Source organism: Rhinoderma darwinii, unplaced genomic scaffold (genome assembly GCF_050947455.1).
Source record: "Rhinoderma darwinii isolate aRhiDar2 unplaced genomic scaffold, aRhiDar2.hap1 Scaffold_94, whole genome shotgun sequence".
NCBI lineage: Eukaryota > Metazoa > Chordata > Amphibia > Anura > Rhinodermatidae > Rhinoderma > Rhinoderma darwinii.
This window is the reverse complement of record NW_027464514.1, coordinates 604751-628099: the sequence shown is the minus strand read 5'-3', so window position 1 is coordinate 628099 and position 23349 is coordinate 604751. Positions and strand designations below refer to the sequence as shown.

Sequence of the window (23349 nt, the reverse complement as noted above, 5' to 3'; positions counted from 1 at the left end):
GCCATATGACTGGTGGTGCCATGTAGTCTAGGGGGGACACGTAAGGGAACAATAGGGAGCGGTTTTGGCCTGAAGATAGATTTAAGGTAATTGGTTGAGGGGACTAGGGGTACAGTAAAGTTAATTGGGGATTAGGGGTGGAGCAGTGTTGGGGGATATAAGGCACGGTCACCCTGCCAAGAGCACTTGCCACACATTATTGCCTACAAGAAATTCATTATCCCAAACCCTTACATGCAATCTAATAGACAGTAGGACGCTACCAGTTACTTTCGGGGTGGCAGAGGGCCCCCTGACCTGCTGGGCCCCAATGTAACTGCACAGTTCTCACTTATAGTACGTCCGCCCCTGATTTATGTTAGAAAGTCATATGGTAGAAGCCCCCTGACCGGTTAAATACCTAGGCCAAATGGGCAAACATCTTGTAATAGCCACTGATTCCATGTCATGTAACTGCTGAGGACTTGTACTATATAATATTGTATATTGTAATGTCGTGGTGAAGGAAAGGTACAGGGTTCAGGAGTCATCTCTACTACTTGGTGTCTCAGCGCTGGGCACTTGTGCCATGTATCCCAGACATGTACCCCAAACTTTGCTAGCAGTCAGGGGAGACACTGCTTACCTTACTGTTATCATTACTACAAGTAATAAAAGCAGGCGGCCGGGAGCGGACCTATCCATGCCGCCTGTCACTCTGACGTCCGCAATGTTTATCTGCAGCATTGTAGGGGGGGGTGGCAGGACTCCTAATAAAGTGTCTCTGTGTGAATAATTGTATGAACCCCCTCAGAAACCCCATAATAGTTACTGTTGTGATATAATAAGAATAAAGCTCATTATAATAACTCACTGATAAGAGACACATTGTAGAAGCATAAAAATGAGATAATATATAATACACCTAAAGCTATAAAATACACTGTTGGGGACTGGTCTCTGTTCTACATGAAAATGTTTCCATTGATTGGGATTTGTCCTAATACTTTGTCTTTCTTACTCCTAGTATTGATTCTGAATGGCCCCATTGAATTGCATAGGTCCGTGTGATGTCCGTTGTTTTAACACACGTAAGGCCTTATTCACACGAACGCGTTTAACGTCCATGATACGTCGCACGGACCTATGTTAGTCAATGGGGCCGTTCAGACAGTCCGTGATTTTCACACAGCGTGTGTCCGCTGCGTAAAACTCACGACATGTCCTATACTTGGCCGTTTTTCCCGCATCACTCACCCATTGAAGTCAGTGGGTGCATGAAAATCACGCGCAGCACATGGAAGCACTTCCGTGTGTCGAACGTGACTCGCGCAACTGTAGATAAATAAATGAAGGAAAAAATTAAAGCACGTCCTTCATTTCTTTTTCTAAACATCAAAACCGCGTGTCATAAGGATGGCATATGCGTGGAAATCACGCAGCCACGCACCATTCACTGATGACACACGGAACTGCAAGATGCACACGTTCGTGTGAATAAGGCCTAACACGGATGTGGAATACGCTGGTGTGAATAAGGCCTAAGTTGTATTTTTATACACGTATGCTTTGTGCGCTCAAAAAAAAAAAAAGTGGATTTTGCCTGCATACAGTAGAAGTTGCTTGTTGTCTGCAGTATTTTTTTTTTCAAATACATTTGTAGATGATGGCCAAATATTGTAGGGCTTCTGTTTCAGTGTTTTGAGAGCGCACACTTTTATGGCTGTAGATGTATGTGGTATTTATATATATATATAAGCTTTTATCACCTTGATCTATTCATTGTAAATGATATTTTCTCTAAATCGCTGATTGTATGTGAGTTTTAGGCACAAATGTGAATTTTAATGCATTTGTTTTTAAAAATAAATTCCTCTATCCTATATCTAAGGTGTGATAGTGAAGGTGAACACGGCCGCCAGGACCACGTCAAGACAACTGCAATCGTCCAGAAAAATAGGAGCTTTGTGGACGCCTCATTTTTCTAGGTGTGTAATCCCTGCATTTTATAGATTGTTACTTTTTTTTTGTACATTTCCTGCTTAAAGCCACATTTTTGGTGTTTTCAATTTGTAATTTTATGGAGATAATATATGTACATGTAGAAACAGGCACAAGTGGTATGTATGTATGTATGTATGTATGTATGTATGTATGTATGTATGTATGTATGTACGTATGTATGTATGTATGTATGTATGATATATGTATGTATGTATGTATGTATGTATGATATATGTATGTATGTATGTATGTATGTATGATATATATATTTTTTTTTTTATTGTGTCTCCTTAATCTAACTTTTTGGTATTTCCTCATGGGAATTGGTCTGTGATATGACCTTTTTTTCCCCCTTTTTTAACAACTTAATTAATAAAATTATTTATTTTTACTACATACCCATGTGAGTGCTGATATATCCTAGAGGGTTTTTTTGTTTTTTCTTTTCTGCTTTAATTACTAGGATAGCACCGTGTGGCATTCGGTCCACAAAATTTCTTGGGTTATTGGATATCAAATATTTTCTTTTTTTCAGATATATATATATATATATATATATATATATATATATGCATGTATGTATGATATATATGTATGTATGTATGTATGTATGCTGCTACGGGGCCCGCGGCATGAGGCTCCGCTAGCTGCCGTTATGGCTGCTACAGCGCGACACCCCTGAACACTACGGCAGAGCAGGGAGGTATCTCCCCACTCTGCCATTAAACAAAAGACATGTATCCCCTATCCACAGGATAGGGGATACATGTGTGATCGCTGGCATTGATAGGGAGAACGGGGGACTGAAAGTCCCCTGAAGTTCTCCATCACAAAACTCGGACTTCCGGGGTCTGTGTCGGCAGCTCCGTAGAAATGAATGGAGCACCGGTCGCGCTTGTGCGCATGCGTGACCAGCGCTCCTTTCATTTTTATTGAGCTGCGCAGACGCCGGAAGTCCGAGGTTAGTCATGGAGAACTTCGGGGGACTTTCGGTCCCCCGTTCTCCTTATCGCTAGGAGCGATCACACATGTATCCCCTGACCTGTGGATAGGCGATGCATGTTATTTGTAGGAGACACTGTAGGTCGCATTTTTTGGGGGGGCTGGGGACGCTGTATGGCGTTCCCTACAGGGGGGGCTGTATGGCGTTCCCTACAGGGGGGGACTGTATGGCGTCCCCTGCAGGGGGGGACTGTATGGCGTCCCATGCAGGGGGGGGGACTGTATGGCGGCCCCTGCAGGGGGGAGCTGTATGGCGTTCCCTACAGGGGGGGGCTGTATGGCGTTCCCTACAGGGGGGGGCTGTATGGCGTTCCCTACAGGGGGGGCTGTATGGCATTCCCTACAGGGGGGGCTGTATGGTGTTCCCTACAGGGGGGCTGTATGGCGTTCCCTACAAGGGGGGGCTGTATGGCGTTATCTACAGGGGGGCTGTAAAAAAAGCACTATCTACAAGGGGGGGGGGGTTGTGTGACACCCAGGGGAGGGGGGGCCACAGTAAAAAGTTTGCTATGGGGCCCAGTCTTTCCTAGTTACGCCCCTGTATGTATGTATGATATATATGTGTGTATGTATGATATATATGTGTGTATGTATGTATTTATTTATGATATATATATATATATATATATATATATATATATGTATATATATATGTATGTGTGTATGATATATATATATATATATATATATGTATGTATGTATGTATGTGTGCATGTATGTATATATGTATGTGTGTGTGTGTGTGTGTGTGTGTATGTATTTATGATATATATACTGTATGTATGTATGTATGTATGTATGATATATATATGTATGTATGTATGATGTATGTATGTATGTATGTATACATGTATGTATGTGTGTATGTATGATATATATGTATGTATATATGTATGTGTGTATGTATGATGTGTATGTATGTATGATGTATGATGTATGCATGTATGTATGATATATGTATGTATGTATATATATATATATATGTGTGTATGTATGTATGTATGCATGTATGCATATATGTATGTATGTATGTATGATATATGTATGTATGTATATATGTATGTATGTATATAGTATGTATGTATGTATGAATAATGTATGTATGCATGTATGTATGTATGAATAATGTATGTATGTATGTATGAATAATGTATGTATATATATATATATGTGTGTATGTATGTATATATGTGTGTGTATGTATGTATATATGTGTGTATGTATGTATATATGTGTGTATGTATGTATGTATATATATATATGTATGATATATGTATGTATGTATGATATATGTATGTATGAACGCTGCACATATTGAACTTTTTTTTTTTAGTATGCCTGGAGCATAACATTTTCTGCTTTAGGTTACACTGTTGACATAAAGAATAAATTTGTATGCATTTTTTTTAATTAAAAATGACACTTTATACACACAAGGACCGTCATGCAATTTTATGCGGAGTGGCAAATGGACAATGTACCAGGAATCTACTTTCAGAAAATATATAAGTATGGGGGGTTTAGTATGATTTTTTTTACTTAGTAATATAGGTTTTATTTGTACATGACAAAAATAAGAGGCAAAATGCCTAAAAAACCCTGGTAGTGAAAGGGTTAAAAAGGTCCAACAGGAAAGACTGGCGCAACCAATCGGAGCTCAGCTTTCATTTCAAAACTGCTCTGAAAAAAAGCTGCACTGTGATTGGTTGCTATGGGCAACAAGGACAGTTGATGTGTTTGACAGTCTGTCCGCCATCCATGCAGCGTGATGTATAATCTGTACACAAGACAGGTAACAGAAAGAAGTATTTATATGTAATGTATAGACATGCTTAGTAGATGACGGACATTACAATATTTACACTAAAGATGCAAATGTGACGATGACATTCTACTTTCTTACAAGCCGATTCTGCCTTCCTTGTAGCCGGATCCCTCTGGGTGGGGGGAAATATTGTGCATGCCATTAGGCTGTGTTCATATGACAGATTTTTCTTATGGAAAAATCAGACGTGGAATTGGTCGAGAAACCGCGGTAGAAAACCACGGCCGACCCTCAGATTTCGGTCGTTGTTTTGTAGTAAAAACGGAGGCGTTTCTGGACACAGATTAGAACCATTTAATGGGGCTAATCTGCCTACGATTACCTGATGTGGAACATGCGACGGAAAACGCGTGACATGTCACTTTTTTTCAGCGAGGCGGTGTACAATTTCACCCGCTTAATATTCTGTTCTGTATAAACGGGTGGTTTCTCTTTATAGACAATGGTGCACTTTTTTCCGCGTGAAAATTCTGCCTTGTGAACAGGGCCTTAGTCCTGGCAAGGAGAAAAATCACATGGAGGCTTGGAGAAAATCAAGACTGAAATACGACAATGAAATCTGAATATATAAAGTGAAATAATGTCCTTCTAGGGCGACACAGGATAATGATTGTGACAGCGGTGCCTTATATTGTACACGTCCACCTCACATAACCGCCGGCCTCTGCTTCAATGATTCCAGTAAGAGTAGGAGGTTCCCCCGGGGCAAGAATTACCACAGCGGAAAGATGTACAAGACTTGTGAATGTTGTTATTCCCATCCCATTACACCTGGGTTCTCATGGCTAGGTGTTGTGGCTTTTTTTGTCATAAACTTCCAAATCGGGCAACACACAGACACACACACACACACACAGACACACACACACGCACATACATACACACACACACGCACATACATACACACACATATACACACACACACACACGCACATACATACACACACACACACACACACACACATACACACGCACGCACGCAACACACACACACACAGACACATACACACACACACACACACACGCACATACATACACACTCACACACACACACACACACACTCACATACACACACGCACGCACGCACGCACGCACAGACACACAAACAGACACACACAGAGACACACACGGATCTGTATTGCATTATGGGCCTACACTGTTCCTCTAATTTTACACATTCCGTAAGAAGAAAAGAAAATGTGTCACGCTCCACCACACGCCATAGGGAGGATATGGCGTCTCATTAAAGCACCGCACGGCGACAGAGGGTGAAATACAGAATTGTAACTTGTCAGATATACAATACATGTTAGAGGCTTTAGTACTTGCTGTAAGAGGTGTAAATGGAAGTCTTCCCAGCTCATGATTCATCAAAACTCTACACAGGTTAGGCTCTGTTCACAACACCATTAGAGCCCGAAACCTCACTGACCCATTAGAAGTCAATGGGATCTTTTACACAACGGATCCATCATGATTGTCATAGCTCTGTCAATAAATCCTAGGATTTGTACCAGTCTAAATAAGAGCCAAGGCTTGATATGGAATCAATCATTTCAGTTTGTGAGGGTAAATAATCGTTTTCTAGGAGTCCTAAGCTGATCCACTCCCCCACACCAGCCAAAATGGCTCCATTACCAATACCAGCAGAGTGCCCCATAAACAGTGCCAGTAGAGTGCCCCATAAACAGTGCCAGTAGAGTGCCCCATAAACAGTGCCAGTAGAGTGCCCCATAAACAGTGCCAGTAGAGTGCCCCATAAACAGTGCCAGTAGAGTGCCCCATAAACAGTGCCAGTAGCGTGCCCCATAAACAGTGCCAGTAGAGTGCCCCATAAACAGTGCCAGTAGAGTGCTTCCCTGCGTGCAGCCACAAGCAGGAGCTCAATGATACATGTTTACACAGCTACCATGCGGCCATAGAAATAAATATGCAGCAAGAGCCCCTGTTCTCAGCCGTCAGGAGACTTTCAGGAGACCTCCTTCTCTGCCGGGAGATTTCTTGTAGACTACTGGACAATCCTGGAGAGTAGGCAAGAATGACGTCTATGTGTTTAGTCAGACACAAACCCAAAGCACATTATTAACCCCTTCCCATCGCCGACATTATTTTTATTCACATTTTTTCCACCCCACCTTCCAAAAGCCATATTTTTTTTTTAATTCTCCGTGCGGGGGGGGGGGGGGGGGGTTCGTGTGGAAAGTGAAGATATAACATAGCAGCGATAGCTTTGTTTTCTTGGTTTCACTTTTATGGAATTCACCGTTTGTAAAAATGGCTAGTTAACTTTATTCTGCGGGTCAGTACGATTACGGCAATACCAAATGTATATGTTTTTTTTATGGTTTACTACTTTAAGGGCTTGTCCACATGTAACGGAATTGCTGCAGGAATTTCCGCTTGGACTAGCAGACAATCTGCTATGGAAAAACATTTCCTGCATTTTTTTACTGTAGAAAATATTCCGGATTTTGCTGCGTTTTTTTTCCAAGTCTGTGAGATGGTGACATTTCCTCTGAAAAACGCAGGAATTCAGTCCACTTTCCGCAGCAGGAATTTACATACAGCCGGTGAATTTCAGGACTGACATTTTATGCAGCGTGTGGATAACATTCGCTCATTCACACCCACTTTGCTGCTACTGTATTCTGCTGCATATTATCCGTTCGCAACTCCGAATGGAAAATACGCAGCCATTTGCGTTACATGTGGACAAGCCCTTACAAGGAGAAAATTCATTATTAAAAATAAAATTTGTTTTGTGTTGCCATATTCTGAGACATAACTTTTTGATTTTTCCGTCTATATGAGGGCTTATTTTCTGCAGGCCGAGCTGTAGTTTTAATTGGTACCATTTTGGGGTACATAAGACTTTTTGACCACTTTTTATTAAATTCTTTTGTGGGATACAAGGTGACTAAAAAACACAGCGATTTTGGGGCTTTCATTTTATATTGTAACAGTTTGGACTTTTACAGGTGTCGCGATTCCAGATATGTTAAAATAAAAAATCCACTGCTTTTGAGCGAAAATGTTTTTATTTTTAATATTCTTTTGGTCTATGTAAAAAAAAAAAAATGAACAGGGAGATGTGCTGCCAACAACGGTAATATTTTCGGCTGCATAAACGTTACAATCAGTCGATGAACGAGCGTTATACCCAGAAAAGGAGTATACAGTTACTCACAAAAGATAAAGAATAAAATCAAAATATACAACCCATCAAACCAAACCAAACAACAATCCCCAGTAGAAGAGTAGAAGCCCTAACATTTAATATAAAAATGGAAGAATCCCCAAAATACAGCAAAGGGGGATATCACTGGCAATATTGTTCACAATCTGTGCAAAGCCATACTATAAGAAAGGCACAAATGATACCTTCTCATTCAGGCCCAAAGGAGCTTGGGTGCGTAACTTTATGATCCAACGACATTCAATTCGCTCATGAAGTTTGGCTAGATTCCCTCCTCAGGAGCCCAAAGAAAGTTTATCAATTTCAGGAACTTTTAAATCCTGACATCTGCCCTTGTGTTTCTCCCTAAAGTGCTTAGGTATTGGTTTAAATTTGATGAGTTTCTGAGGGTCCAATTTCACTGCTGCCCTGATATCCTTGGCATGTTCCTGGGTGCGTACCCTCAGATCTCGTGTGGTCATACCCACGTATATCAAACCACAAGTGCATGTAGCGCGATATATGACCCCCGTGGTACTGCAATTAATGACGTGCACAATTTTGTGTTCATCACATCCTGATGAATCACAAAATGTGTCTGTCCTAACAATCATGCTACAGATAGAGCAGTGGCCACATGGGAATGAGCCCCACTTAGGGCCCGATGACACACAGGGAGGTACATAATGGCTTCTTACTAACATGTCCTTTAGTGTTCTGCTTCTTTTAGCCACCATCAATGGTCGGTGTGGAAGAACACCCCTAAGATCGGGATCATTCTGCCATTGTGTGTTAGAGTTGGTTACAAATCTGACCAGATTTCCTTTGATCTACGTACCTTTTGTATCAACAGAATGTCCCGATTAGTACTCCTTGCTCTTTGGCATCCTTTTTCAGCATCTATATTTCTGTAGCCACGTTGTCTTAATCTCTGTTTCAGATTTGAGGCCTGTTCTTTAAAATTCCGATGAGAATTAAATCACTCATTTAGCCCTCAAGAATTGGCCTGTCGGGATGGAACGCACAATATGAGGAGTATAAAACGATGATGCGTGCAATAAAGAATTCACCGCTGTTGCTTTCCGAAAGATGGTCGTGCTTAAATGACCGTTATACAAAACCAAGAAATTTATGTCAAGAAATTCCTACAATTTCTTAGGACTGGAAAACCCCTTTAAGCTAAAGGGTTTTCCCACTAAGAACATTTATCACCTATCCACTGGATAGGTGATAAATATATGATCGCTAAGGGCCCCACTACTGGGACCCCCACCGACCATGTACTAACTCCTTATGAAATTTTGTTCGAAAATCACCCAGGTTGCCCATAACACCTACAGACTCAGAACTATATTTGTCACATGACACCCTTGTCCAATATGTGATAAGGCTTCAGAAGCAGTTTTAGGCATGGTTTACAATGTGCGTTTTTGTTGCGTTTTTAGCATTCTTTTTTTGTTTGGTTTGATGAACTTCCACGTTAGTTTATCTACCAAAACAAAAAAAATTCATGGCAAAAACGCACAGTGTAAACCCAGCCTGAGAGAGTTAAGACTCAGGTGCAGGAGGCTCAACATAAATGTACTGAAGAGACTTATTCCGTTAATCTGTGAAACTTTATAATGATCAATTAGTTTTACATTCTGGTTTATTTACAGTGCTTTGGGGAAGTCTCTTCAAGGTACTGCTGCTGAACATCCTTACTGCCATGAAGTGTGAAAGAAGTGATACCTGGATCGATTCTTCCTATGTGAAGAAATCTGCACATATTATTTAGACCGACTCATCACCCGTGAGAGAAACCAATTATTACTGGAGACCTGCGAGCAGTTGTAACTTGATCCTCTGTTAGACGGAAAATTCCTTGACCTGGAGGAAAAGATAAGTGGGTCTGAGGATAATATACCGCACAGAAGACCCCCAGGTGAGAAGAAGGAGGTTGCTTCATGTAAGCCCACCTCACATGAAACAGCTGCAACAGGTACTGTTCTTTGCTCCCCTACAAGAGGTCAAGAATAATAGCATTAGATTCTACAGTATTTGATGACAGACAGTCTCCTGAAACTCTGCAATGGCCGACTTCTTCAATCCACTTGGACCTAAACCAGACAAAGGACTATGGAGTTTCATTGCTCGTAGCTCTATACATCAAAGTCTATGTATTTCAGCTTTCTGACATCATTCTTTTCTTAAAGCAATCTGACAACAACACTCTTACCAAACAACATAGAATACTCCAACGTGACTTCAGTGAAATACAGGAGTGAATTGTATATTACTGCAAACTAAATCGGAAGTACTGATACCTACGATTATCGACTTTCTGACATCATTCTTCCTTAACCCCTTCCCTCTTTGGCCGCTTTTGACCTTCCTGACAGAGTGTAAAGGATCTGCCAGGTACTACGTCTGTGTATACTCCCGAGATTAATCAGTCGACACCTGAGGCCAGACCTCTTAGGGCATGACCACACGTGGCGGATTTCCTCCGCAACTGTCCGCATCAATGCCGCACAGAATCTGCGTTGCAGATTCTGCTGCGGATCTGCACAAAATGTGCAGTACATTGATGCGGACTGGCTGCTGCGGACTGCGGGAAAAGTGCTTCCCTTCTCCCTATCAGTGCAGGATAGAGAGAAGGGACAGCACTTTCCCTAGTGAAAGTAAACGAATGTCATACTTACCGGCCGTTGTCTTGGTGACGCGTCCCTCTTTTGGCATCCAGCCCGACCTCCCTGGATGACGCGCCAGTCCATGTGACCGCTGCAGCCTGTGCTTGGCCTGTGATTGGCTGCAGCCGTCACTTACACTGAAACGTCATCCTGGGAGGCCGGACTGGAGACAGACGCAGGGAGTTCTCGGTAAGTATGAACTTATATGTTTTTTTACAGATACATGTATATTGGGATCGGTAGTCACTGTCCCGGGTGCAGAAACAGTTACTGCCAATCGCTTAACTCTTTCAGCACCCTGGACAGTGACTATTTACAGACGTCTCCTAGCAACGCTCCCGTCATTACGGGAGCCCCATTGACTTCCTCAGTCTGGCTGTAGACCTAGAAATACATAGGTCCAGCCAGAATGAAGAAATGTCATGGTAGTAAAACCAATACGCTCCGCAGCACACATAATATCTGCAGACTTCATTGCGGAATTTTGATTCTCCATTGAAGTCAATGGAGAAATTCCGCCATGAGTCCGCCACTGCTCCGCAACAGACAGAGCATGCTGCGGACACCAAATTCCGCTCCGCAGCCTATGCTCCGCAGCGGAATTGTACGCATCGTCTAAACGAACACTGCTAAATTAAAGTGAAAGTCAATGGAGAAACGGCTCCGCTGCGGATTAACGCTGCGGAGTGTCCGCAGCGGAATTTAAGTGAAATTCCGCCACGTGTGAACCCGCCCTTAGACTGACACCGGCTCCCACCAACCAGGGTGGCAGGCTCAGGAGTGGGAGAGCCTATCGCGGCCTGGTCAGTCGGAGTTAGCTCCGCCCCCTGTTCATTTATACCTGCCGTGTTCTCTTCCTCAGTGCTTGTTATTCTTCTTGGATTCCTGGCCCCACTGCTGCCTTGCTCCAGCCTGCTTCTGCCGTGCTTCTGCCTTGCTTCAGTTCCGCTTATCCTGCTTCGCTTTGCCCCTGGCTTGCTTCCTGCTCCGTGCTCTGCGTTTGTATACTCCACTACATCCTGATCCTGACTGGCTCATTCACCGCTCCGTTTCCTCGTGGTGTTCCGTGGCCTACTGCCCCTTCCCTTGCGTGTTCCCTGTTTGTACTCCCTTGCACTTAGACAGCGTAGGGACCGCTGCCAAGTTGTACCCCGTCACCTCGGGCGGGTCGTTGCAAGTAGGCAGGGACAGGGCGGTGGGTAGATTAGGGCTCACTTGTTCCCTTCACCTCCTTCCTGCCATTACATAATAACAAGCCCATACCTAGTCTACTATTTCTCCTACTCTGACGCTATCATGGACCCCCTTGAGACCCTGACCCAGCAGATGCAGGGCCTCTCCCTACAGGTCCAGGCCCTGGCTCAGAGGGTCAACCAGGCTGACGCTGCCTTAGTAGTACCCCTCACAACACCTCTAGAACCCGACCTCAAGTTACCTGACCGGTTCTCAGGGGACCGTAAGACTTTTCTCTCCTTCCGGGAGAGTTGCAGACTTTATTTCCGCCTAAAACCTCACTCCTCAGGTTCCGAGAACCAGCGGGTGGGTATCATTATATCCCGACTCCAGGAAGGGCCCCAAGAGTGGGCCTTCTCCTTGGCTCCTGACGCCCCTGAACTTTCCTCCGTTGATCGTTTTTTCTCTGCCCTCGGACTCATTTACGACGAGACTGACAGGACTGCCTTAGCCGAGAGTCAGCTGGTGACCTTACGTCAGGGTAGGAGACCTGTTGAGGAATACTGTTCTGATTTTAGAAAGTGGTGCGTAGCTTCTCGGTGGAACGACCCGGCCCTAAGGTGCCAGTTTAGGTTAGGATTATCTGACGCCCTGAAGGATCTGCTGGTTAACTACCCCTCTTCTGACTCCCTAGACCAGGTTATGGCCCTAGCAGTACGACTTGACCGACGTCTCAGGGAACATCAGCTTGAACGTTTCAATGTGTTCCCCTCTGACTTCCCTGCGATTCCCCCCGAGGTCCCGTCTCCTCGCTCTTGCATGGAGGACTCGGAGGTACCTATGCAACTCGGGGCCTCAATGTTCCCTCGACAACGTATACAGTTTCGCAGGAAGAATGGTCTCTGCTTCTATTGTGGGGACGACAAGCATCTACTGAACACCTGTCCCAGGCGCAAGAATAAACAGCCGGAAAACTTCTGCGCCTAAGTGATCATCGGGGAGGTCACTTGGGCGCACAGGTATTTCCCGTTAATATGAAACGCAATAAAATTTTGCTTCCCTTTCAGGTCTCGTTTGCTGGCCGGTCTGCCACTGGCAGTGCCTTCGTGGATTCTGGCTCATCTGCTATTATCATGTCTGTGGAATTTGCTATGTCTCTAAAAATGCCTTTTATTGATTTGCCTTATCCTATCCCGGTAGTGTGTATCGACTCCACTCCTCTTGCTAATGGTTATTTTACTCAGCATACTCCTGTTTTTGAACTCCTTGTTGGCTCCATGCATTTGGAGCAGTGCTCTGTACTGGTGATGCAGGGATTATCGTCCGATCTGGTATTAGGTCTTCCCTGGTTGCAGCTGCATAATCCCACGTTTGATTGGAATACTGGGGATCTCACCAAATGGGGTAGTGAATGCCTGATGTCATGTCTTTCGGTTAACTCTATTTCTCCCCGGGAGGAGGTAAACACGCTTCCTGAGTTTGTTCAGGACTTCGCTGATGTGTTTTCTAAGGAGGCCTCCGAGGTGTTGCCCCCTCATAGAGATTACGATTGCGCCATCGATTTGGTGCCTGGTGCCAAGCTTCCTAAGGGTAGGATATTTAATCTTTCATGTCCTGAACGTGAAGCTATGAGGGAGTATATCCAAGAATGCCTGGCCAAGGGTTTCATTCGCCCCTCGACTTCTCCTGTAGGTGCTGGCTTCTTCTTCGTGGGGAAGAAGGATGGTGGTCTTAGGCCGTGCATTGATTATCGGAACCTGAATAAGGTCACCGTAAGGAACCAGTATCCCCTTCCTTTGATTCCGGATCTTTTTAATCAGGTTCAGGGGGCCCAATGGTTTTCTAAGTTCGATCTACGGGGGGCATATAACCTTATCCGCATCAAAGAGGGGGATGAGTGGAAAACTGTGTTCAACACACCCGAAGGTCATTTCGAATACCTGGTCATGCCCTTTGGGTTGTGTAATGCCCCTGCCGTCTTCCAGAATTTTATTAATGAAATTCTGAGAGATTACCTGGGTAATTTTCTTGTAGTGTACCTTGATGACATACTGGTGTTTTCCAAGGACTGGTCCTCCCACGTGGAGCATGTCAGGAAGGTCCTCCAGGTCCTCCGGGAAAATAATCTGTTTGCGAAGACCGAAAAATGTGTGTTTGGGGTACAGGAGATACCATTTTTAGGTCAAATCCTCACTCCTCATGAATTCCGCATGGACCCTGCCAAGGTTCAGGCTGTGGCGGAATGGGTCCAACCTGCCTCCCTGAAGGCGCTACAGTGTTTTTTGGGGTTCGCTAACTATTACAGGAGATTTATTGCCAACTTCTCGGTCGTCGCTAAGCCTCTTACGGACCTTACTCGCAAGGGTGCTGATGTCCTCCATTGGCCCCCTGAGGCCGTCCAGGCATTTGAGACCCTCAAGAAGTGCTTTATCTCGGCCCCCGTGCTGGTTAAGCCCAACCAAAGGGAGCCATTTATTGTGGAGGTTGACGCATCCGAGGTGGGAGTGGGGGCCGTCTTGTCCCAGGGTACCAGCTCCCTCACGCATCTCCGCCCCTGTGCTTACTTCTCTAGGAAGTTTTCGCCCACGGAGAGTAACTATGATATTGGCAACCGCAAACTTTTAGCTATTAAATGGGCTTTTGAAGAGTGGTGTCACTTCCTGGAGGGGGCCAGACACCAGGTAACGGTCCTTACTGACCACAAGAATCTGGTTTTCCTAGAATCTGCCCGGAGGCTTAATCCTAGACAAGCTCGTTGGGCACTATTCTTTACCAGATTTAATTTCTTGGTTACCTATAGGGCTGGGTCCAAAAATATTAAGGCTGATGCACTGTCACGTAGTTTCATGGCCAATTATCCTCCCGAGAAGGATCCTGCTTGTATTTTACCCCCTGGTATAATCGTTTCTGCCACTGATTCTGATTTAGCTTCTGACATCGCGGCTGATCAAGGTTCAGCTCCCGGGAACCTCCCTTGGGACAAACTGTTTGTCCCCCTGCAATACCGGCTAAGGGTACTCAGGGAAAACCATGACTCCGCACTATCTGGTCATCCTGGCATCTTGGGTACCAAACACCTCATTACCAGAAACTATTGGTGGCCTGGGTTGCCTAAAGACGTTAGGGCTTACGTCGCCGCTTGTGAGGTTTGTGCTAGGTCCAAGACCCCTAGGTCCCGACCTGCGGGCTTACTACGTTCCTTGCCCATTCCCCAGAGACCTTGGACCCATATCTCCATGGATTTTATCACCGATTTGCCTCCATCTCAGGGCAAGTCGGTGTTGTGGGTGGTAGTAGACCGCTTCAGCAAGATGTGCCACTTTGTGCCCCTTAAGAAACTACCTAACGCCAAGACGTTAGCTTCTTTGTTTGTTAAACACATTCTGCGTCTCCATGGGGCCCCAGTCAATATAGTTTCTGACAGAGGGGTACAATTTGTTTCCTTATTTTGGAGAGCTTTTTGTAAAAAGTTGGAGATTGATCTGTCCTTCTCCTCCGCCTTCCATCCCGAAACTAATGGCCAAACGGAAAGGACTAACCAATCCCTGGAACAATATTTAAGGTGTTTCATCTCTGACTGTCAATTTGATTGGGTCTCATTCCTTCCCCTCGCCGAATTTTCCCTGAATAACCGGGTCAGTAACTCGTCAGGGGTCTCCCCGTTTTTCTGTAATTTTGGGTTTAACCCAACGTTCTCCTCCATTTCTCCTGGTTGTTCCAATAATCCCGAGGTAGAGGACGTTCATCGGGAACTGTGCACAGTCTGGGCCCAGGTTCAGAAGAACCTAGAGGCGTCCCAGAGCGTACAAAAGATTCAGGCTGATAGTAGACGTTCTGCTAACCCCCGGTTTGTCGTCGGGGATCTGGTCTGGTTTTCGTCCAGGAACTTGCGCCTTAAGGTCCCGTCCAGGAAGTTTGCTTCCTGATTTATTGGACCTTATAAGGTCATTGAAGTCCTCAACCCTGTATCTTTCCGTCTGGAGCTGCCCCCATCCTTTCGCATACATGACGTCTTCCATGCCTCCCTCCTTAAACGCTGCTCCCCGTCCTGGTCCCCCTCGAAGAAACCTCCTGTTCCCGTTCTTACCCCTGAGGGGGTGGAATTCGAGGTGGCCAAGATTATGGACAGTAGGATGATCCAGGGCTCCCTCCAGTACCTGGTCCATTGGAGAGGATACGGGCCGGAGGAGAGGACTTGGGTACCTGCTCGAGATGTTCACGCTGGGGTATTGATCAGGAGGTTCCACCTTCTCTTCCCCACTAAACCGGGTCCTCTTAGTAAGGGTCCGGTGGCCCCTCATAAAAGGGGGAGTACTGTAAAGGATCTGCCAGGTACTACGTCTGTGTATACTCCCGAGATTAATCAGTCGACACCTGAGGCCAGACCTCTTAGACTGACACCGGCTCCCACCAACCAGGGTGGCAGGCTCAGGAGTGGGAGAGCCTATCGCGGCCTGGTCAGTCGGAGTTAGCTCCGCCCCCTGTTCATTTATACCTGCCGTGTTCTCTTCCTCAGTGCTTGTTATTCTTCTTGGATTCCTGGCCCCACTGCTGCCTTGCTCCAGCCTGCTTCTGCCGTGCTTCTGCCTTGCTTCAGTTCCGCTTATCCTGCTTCGCTTTGCCCCTGGCTTGCTTCCTGCTCCGTGCTCTGCGTTTGTATACTCCACTACATCCTGATCCTGACTGGCTCATTCACCACTCCGTTTCCTCGTGGCGTTCCGTGGCCTACTGCCCCTTCCCTTGCGTGTTCCCTGTTTGTACTCCCTTGCACTTAGACAGCGTAGGGACCGCCGCCAAGTTGTACCCCGTCGCCTAGGGCGGGTCGTTGCAAGTAGGCAGGGACAGGGCGGTGGGTAGATTAGGGCTCACTTGTTCCCTTCACCTCCTTCCTGCCATTACACAGAGCCTCATTTTTCAAATCTGACATGTTTCACTTTATGTGGTAATAACTCCGGAATGCTTTTACCTATCCAAGTGATTCTGAGATTGTTTTCTCGTGACACATTGGACTTTATGTTACTGGCAAAATTTTCCCCATACATTCAGTATTTAATTGTGAAAAACACCAAAATTTAGCGAAAAATTGCAAAAATTTGCATTGTTCTCAATTTAAATGTATCTGCTTGTAAGACAGGCAGTTATACCACACAAAAATGTTGCTAACTAACATCCCCCATATGTCTACTTTAGATTGGCATCGTTTTTTGAACATCATTTTATTTTTCTAGGACGTTACAAGTCTTAGAACTTTAGCAGCAATTTCTCACATTTTCAAGAAAATTTCAAAATGCTATTTTTACAGGGGCCAGTTCAGTTGTGAAGTGGCTTTGAGGTCCTTAGATATTAGAAACCCCCAATAAGTCACCCCATTTTCTCAAAGTATTCAAAACAGCATTTAGAAAGTTTCTTAACCCTTTAGACATTGCGCAGGAATTAAGGCAAAGTAGAGGTGAAATTTACAAAGTTCATTATTTTTTTCCAGAAATTCATTTTGAATCCATTTTTTTTGTACCACAGAATGTTTTACCCAAGAAATGCAACTCAATATTTATTTTCCAGGTTCTGCAGTTTTAGGAAATATCCCACATGTGGCTCTAGTGTGCTACTGGACTGAAGCACCGGCCTCAGAAGCAAAGGAGCACCTGGTGGATTTTGGGTCTCCTTTTTATTAGAATATATTTTAGGCACCATGTCAGCTTTGAACAGGTCTTGTGGAACTAAAACAGTGGAAACCGCCCAAAAGTGACCCCATTTTGGAAACTACACCCCACGAGGAATTTATCTAGGGTTGTAGCAAGCATTTTGACTGGCCAGTTTTTTTGCAAAAATTTTTGGAACTAGGCCATGAAAATGAAAATCTACATTTTTTCAAATAAAATGTATGTTTAGCTAATTTTTTTTCATTTCCAAAAGAACTAAAGTAGAAAAAGCACCACAACATTTGTAGAGCAATTTCTCCCGAGTTTAACAATACCCCACATGTGGTAATAAACTGTTATTTGGACACACAGCAGGGCTTAGAATGGAAAGAGCGCCATTTGGCTCTTGGAGCTCAAATTTAGCAGGAATGGTTTGCGGAGGCCATGTCGCATTTGCAAAGCCCCCTAGGGGACAAAACAGTGGAAACCCCCAACAATTGACCCCATTTTGGAAACTATACCCCTCGAGGAATTTATCTAGGGGTGTAGCAAGCATTTTGACCGGCCAGTTTTTTTGCAAAAATTTTTGGAACTAAGCCATGAAAATGAAAATCTACATTTTTTCAAATAAAATGTAGGTTTAGCTAATTTTTTTTCATTTCCACAAGGACTAAAGGATAAAAAGCACCATAAAATTTGTAAAGAAATTTCTCACGAGTAAAACAATACCCCACATGTGGTAATAAACGGTTGTTTGGACACACGGTAGGGCTTAGAAGGGAAAGAGCACCATTTGGCTCTTGGAGCTCAAATTTAGTAGGAATGGTTTGCGGAGGCCATGTCGCATTTGCAAAGCAACTGAGGGGACAAAACAGTGGAAACCCCCAACAAGTGACCCCATTTTGGAAACTTTACCCCTTGAGGAAATTATCTAGGGGTATAGTGAGCATTTTGACCCCACAGGTTTTTTGCAGAAATTTTTGGAAGTAGGCTGTGAAAATTAAAATCTACATTTTTTCAAATAAAATGTAGGTTTAGCTAATTTTTTTTCATTTCCACAAGGAGTAAAGGAGAAAAAGCACCATAAAATTTGTAAAGACATTTCTCCCAAGTAAAACAATACCCCACATGTAGTAATAAACGGCTGTTTGGAGACACGGCGAGGCTGAGAAGTGAAAGAGCGCCATTTGGCTTTTGGAACTCAAATTTAGCAGGAATGGTTTGCGGAGGCCATGTCGCATTTGCAAAGCCCCTGAGGGGACAAAACAGTGGAAACCCCCAACAAGTGGCCCCATTTTGTAAACTACACCCCATGAGGAAATTATCTAGGAGTACAGTGAGCAGTTTGACCCCACAGGTGTTTTACAGAACTTATTGGAAGTAGGCCGTAAAAATGAAAATCTACATTTTTTCAAATAAAATGTAGGTTTAGGTATTTTTGTTTCATTTCCACAAGGACTGAAGGAGAAAAAGCACCATAAAATTAGTAAAGCAACTTCTCCCGAGTAAAACAATACCCCACATGTGGTCAGAAACGGCTGTTTGGACACACGGTAGGGCTCAGAATGGAACTAGCACCATTTGGATTTTGGATAGTGTCTGGGCGCCATGTCACATTTGCTGAGCCCCTGTAGTACTAGTACAGTGGAAACACCCCAAAATTGACTCCATTTGGAAAACTGCACCCCCTGAGGAATCATCTAGGGGTATAGTGAAAATTTTGATCCCAAAGGTTTTTTGCTGAATTAATTAGAATTAAGCTATGAAAATGAAAAATTATTTTTTTTTCCAACAAGATGTAGTTTTAGATCAACATTTTTCATTTTTACAAGGAATAGAGAAGAAAAAGCACCACAACATTTGTAAAGTAATTTCTCCCGAGTACGGTAACACCCCATATGTGGTTATAATAGGCTGTTTACGTATATGGGAGCATTCAGAAGAAAAGGAGCAGTATTTATCTTTTGGAGCGTAGATTTTTCTGGAATGGTTTGCGGACGCCATGTTGCATTTGCAAAACCCCTGATGTACCAAACAAAAGTGACCCCGTTTTAGAAACTACACCCCTAAAGGCATTTATCAAGGGGTGTAGTGAGAATTTAGACTCCACAGGTGTTTTTCTGAAATTAATACGCAGTGGATGGTGCAAAGTGAAAATTGCAATTTTTCCACTGATCTGCCCATTCACCGCACAAGATGTTGTGCCCCTAGAGAATCTTACGCCATAAATTGTTAAGCGGGTTCTCCCGGGTATGGTAATGCCTTACTTGTGGCCATAAATTGCTGTTTGGGCACACTGTAGAGCTAAGAAGGAATAGACCGCCATTTTGAGCATGGATTTTGCTTGGTAGTTTTGTTTGAGTTTTGCTGGTATTTCAGTTTATAATGTTGTGGCATATGTAATCTGTGCGGAGTATATCAGTGGTATATGTAAGCTGTGCGGAGTACATCAGGGTATATGTAATCTGTGCAGAGTACATCAGTGTATATGTAAGCTGTGCGGGGTACATCAGGGCATAATAAGAGGGTATAATAATGGGGTAAATAATACAATTATCCATAGATGTGTGTTACGATGTGAAGCGATCCATTATGCGCAGGTCGGTGTCACACTGGTAAACGGTTTTCTTTCTTATCCCCCTTTTGTAACGCTCTGCACCTTTTGGGGACTTTTTCTCCTTCGTAGTTTGGGAAATATTACTGGGAAAGTTTTGCGCTGGTATAATACGGGCGCCCTCGCTTCCAGCGGATGTGCGATGTCCCTTCCCTTTCCTAGTTCCTAAATACTAGGGCCCTGAACCTGAAGGAATGTTCCCCTCCGGCCTGCGCATTGAGATGTTTTTTCATCACCGCATTACTAGTGCGTAACTTTTTTGTTTTTCAGTTGATTGAGCGGTGTGCGGGCTTGTTTTTTGCGAGACGGGCTGTAGATTTTATTGGTATCATTTTAGAACACATACGACTTTTTGATCACTTTTTATTTCATTTTTTGGTAAAGGAAATTACCAAAAACAAGCAATTCTGGAATCGTTTTTTATTGTTTTTTTTATCGGCATCCACAGTGCGCCCTAAATTACATGTTAGCTTTATTCTGCGGGTCGATACGATTACGGTGATAGCAAATTTATATAGTTTTTTTTATGTATTGCGGCTTTTGCACAATAAAATCACTTTTTTTATAAAATCATTTGTTTTCTGTGTCGCCATATTCTAAGACCCATAACTTTTTTATTTTTGCGTGCACAAAGCGGTGTCAGGGATTATTTTTTGCGGGACAAATTGTCGTTTTTATTAGTACTATTTTGGAGTAAATGTGACTTTTTGATCACTTTTTATAGAATTTTTGGAAGGAGATGTGACCTAAAAACAAAGATTCTGGCGTTGTTTTTCATGTTTTTTTTTACGGCGTTCACCGTGCGGAATAAATTACATAATAGTTTTGTAGTTTGGGTCGTTACGGACGCGGCGATACCAATTATGTATAGTTTTTTTTATTTTTACGGTTTTCCCATAATAAAAGACATACTATGGGAAAAAAAAGTCAGTTTAGCTTTATTTTTATTTTAAATGTGTGTGTTTTTATTGTTTTACCACATTTTTATTAACTTTTTTTTACTTTTCTGACTTCCCACTAGGGGACATGAGGGCCTGATGCCCCGATCGCTACTCTAATACACTGTACTACATACGAAGTGCAGTGTATTAGCGCTGTCAGTTATTCACTGACAGCAAGCCTATGAGGACACGCCGCATGCGGGTCCTCATCGGCTCCCGTACAAGGCAGACTCGGACGTCATTTTCTGGCGTCCGATTGCCACAGCAACCCAGCGATTGCGTCACTGGGTTGCCGGTAGGGTGAAAACCTATCAGATGCTGCGCTCTATTGAGCGCAGCATCTGAGGGGTTAATCTGCCGGATCGGAGAATAGCTCCGGTCCTGGCAGTTACAGGAGGGTGCCAGCTGTATAATACAGCTGTCACCCCGCGGTGATGGTGCCGGCTCTGCTTCTGAGCCCGCACAATCACTGCGCCGTACATGTACGGCGCTTTGCGGGAAGCACCTCCCGACAGCGCCGTACATGTACGGCGCATGTCGGGAAGGGGTTAAAGCAATCTGACGACACTCTTACCAACCAACATCGCATACTCCAACGTGACCTCTGCCAAATACAAATGGTACTGATACCTACGATTATCGAATAATAGGCCTCTGATGCATAAGAGGGAGTTGCAAGACCAATTAAAAGAGCCGTGGAACAATGGGTTACTGAAGATACATGAATCTAAAGAAAAGATAGTTAACAAAACCGTTGAACTTGTTCTCATTCTCTATTTTCCTCAAGAGTAAGCCCTATTAAGCCTTATTTGGCTACTTCTTTGATTCAGGGAGAATTATTACAAGGTACATGTGCACCTAATTTATTTAACAAAACCCTCAATAAGTGGGGAGCGACTAAATTATTGTTGGATAGGTTGCCATGGGTTAAAAAGCCATGGTTGTGTGGGCCTTTCTCAAAGGTTGTATTTATTTGCATTGATGCTACCGCCGGGAGTATAGGCAATACTGTGGTCATGTTTGTATGCCAACATAATAGGGACTAATCTTTTTTTAGAGTATAACTCAATGGTACATTAATGATATGGAACAATGTTTGACATGTGTAGTCACACGTGCAAATTACACAGAGCAAAGACTTTGTAAAGCTGGTAAAGTTAATTGTCCTAACACAGGTCAGAAAAAGACAATTTTATAAATGTTTACATAACAAATGCTACCACACTAGAATCTTATGATGGGCAAGATTTAGGATTTAGGCCAGAGTTGCACCTAGACATTTAGTACTACTACTGATTGACTTTTACTCTTGTTAAACCCTCAATGTTTTGGAAACGGGTGGAGGACTTTGTCTTCAATAGAATGGGCTTTCTGCGATGCTGAGGCAGTTTGGATTCCACTCTTAGAAGGACTAGAGTGATGGTGATTTCACTGATCCTAGACCTGGAGTAGATTCTGTGCATTAGCCTCCCATGGGCGAACTGTTGCTATGTCAAAAAGATTTAGGTTAGCCAATCCAACAAAAAAAAATGGATTAATCTGTCACCTAAATCTTACAGCAGTATTAGTAGAATGCTGTTCCTAGGTTAAATATGCTTTTTAAAGTTAGGAAAAAAACAAAAGTTAGGATGAGGATTAAATAAAAATTCAGGATGAAAACAACCGTCTGCAGCTTCGGCTCGACTGCCCCTTTCTTTTGAGTGGCCCCTCAATGTTTTGGAAACAGGTGGAAGACTTTATCTTCATTAGAATGGGCCCCCCTGCGATGCTGAGGCAGTTTAGACTCCACTCTTAGAAGGCCTAGAGTGATGGTGATTTCACTGATCCTAGACCCGGAGTGGACTCTGTGCATTAGCATCCCATGGGCGAACTGTTGTTATGTCAAAAAGATTTAGGTTAGCCAATCCAACCAAAAAATGTATTAATCTGTCACCTAAATGTTACATCAGTATTAGTAGATCGCTGTCCTAGGGTAAATATGCTTTTTTTAAACTTAGGAAACAAACAAAAGATAGGATAAGGATTAAATAAAAAATCAGAATTATTACAAACGTCTGCAGCTTCGGTTCGACTGCCTCTTACATTTGAGTGGCCCCTCAATGTTTTGGAAACGGGTGGAGGACTTTATCTTCATTAGAATGGGCCCCCTGCGATGCTGAGGCAGTTTGGACTCCACTCTTAGAAGGCCTAGAGTGATGGTGATTTCACTGATCCTATACCCGGGTTAAACTCTGTGCATTAGCATCCCATGGGCGATCTGTTGTTATGTCAAAAAGATTTAGGTTAGCCAATCCAAGCAAAAAATTGATTCATCTGTCACCTAA

General features: G+C 43.6%; 1 long non-coding RNA gene across 1 annotated transcript in view; it reads left to right on the top strand.

The window, feature by feature from the left end:
• The window catches only part of LOC142733344 (uncharacterized), a 176607-nt gene extending 166333 nt beyond the window's left edge, over positions 1–10274 (top strand). The window contains exons 7-8 of the long non-coding RNA XR_012880019.1: positions 1871–1967; positions 9645–10274. This is a non-coding gene — a long non-coding RNA (uncharacterized LOC142733344). The remainder of the gene's footprint in view (positions 1–1870; positions 1968–9644) is intronic.
• The last annotated feature ends 13075 nt before the right edge of the window (positions 10275–23349 follow it).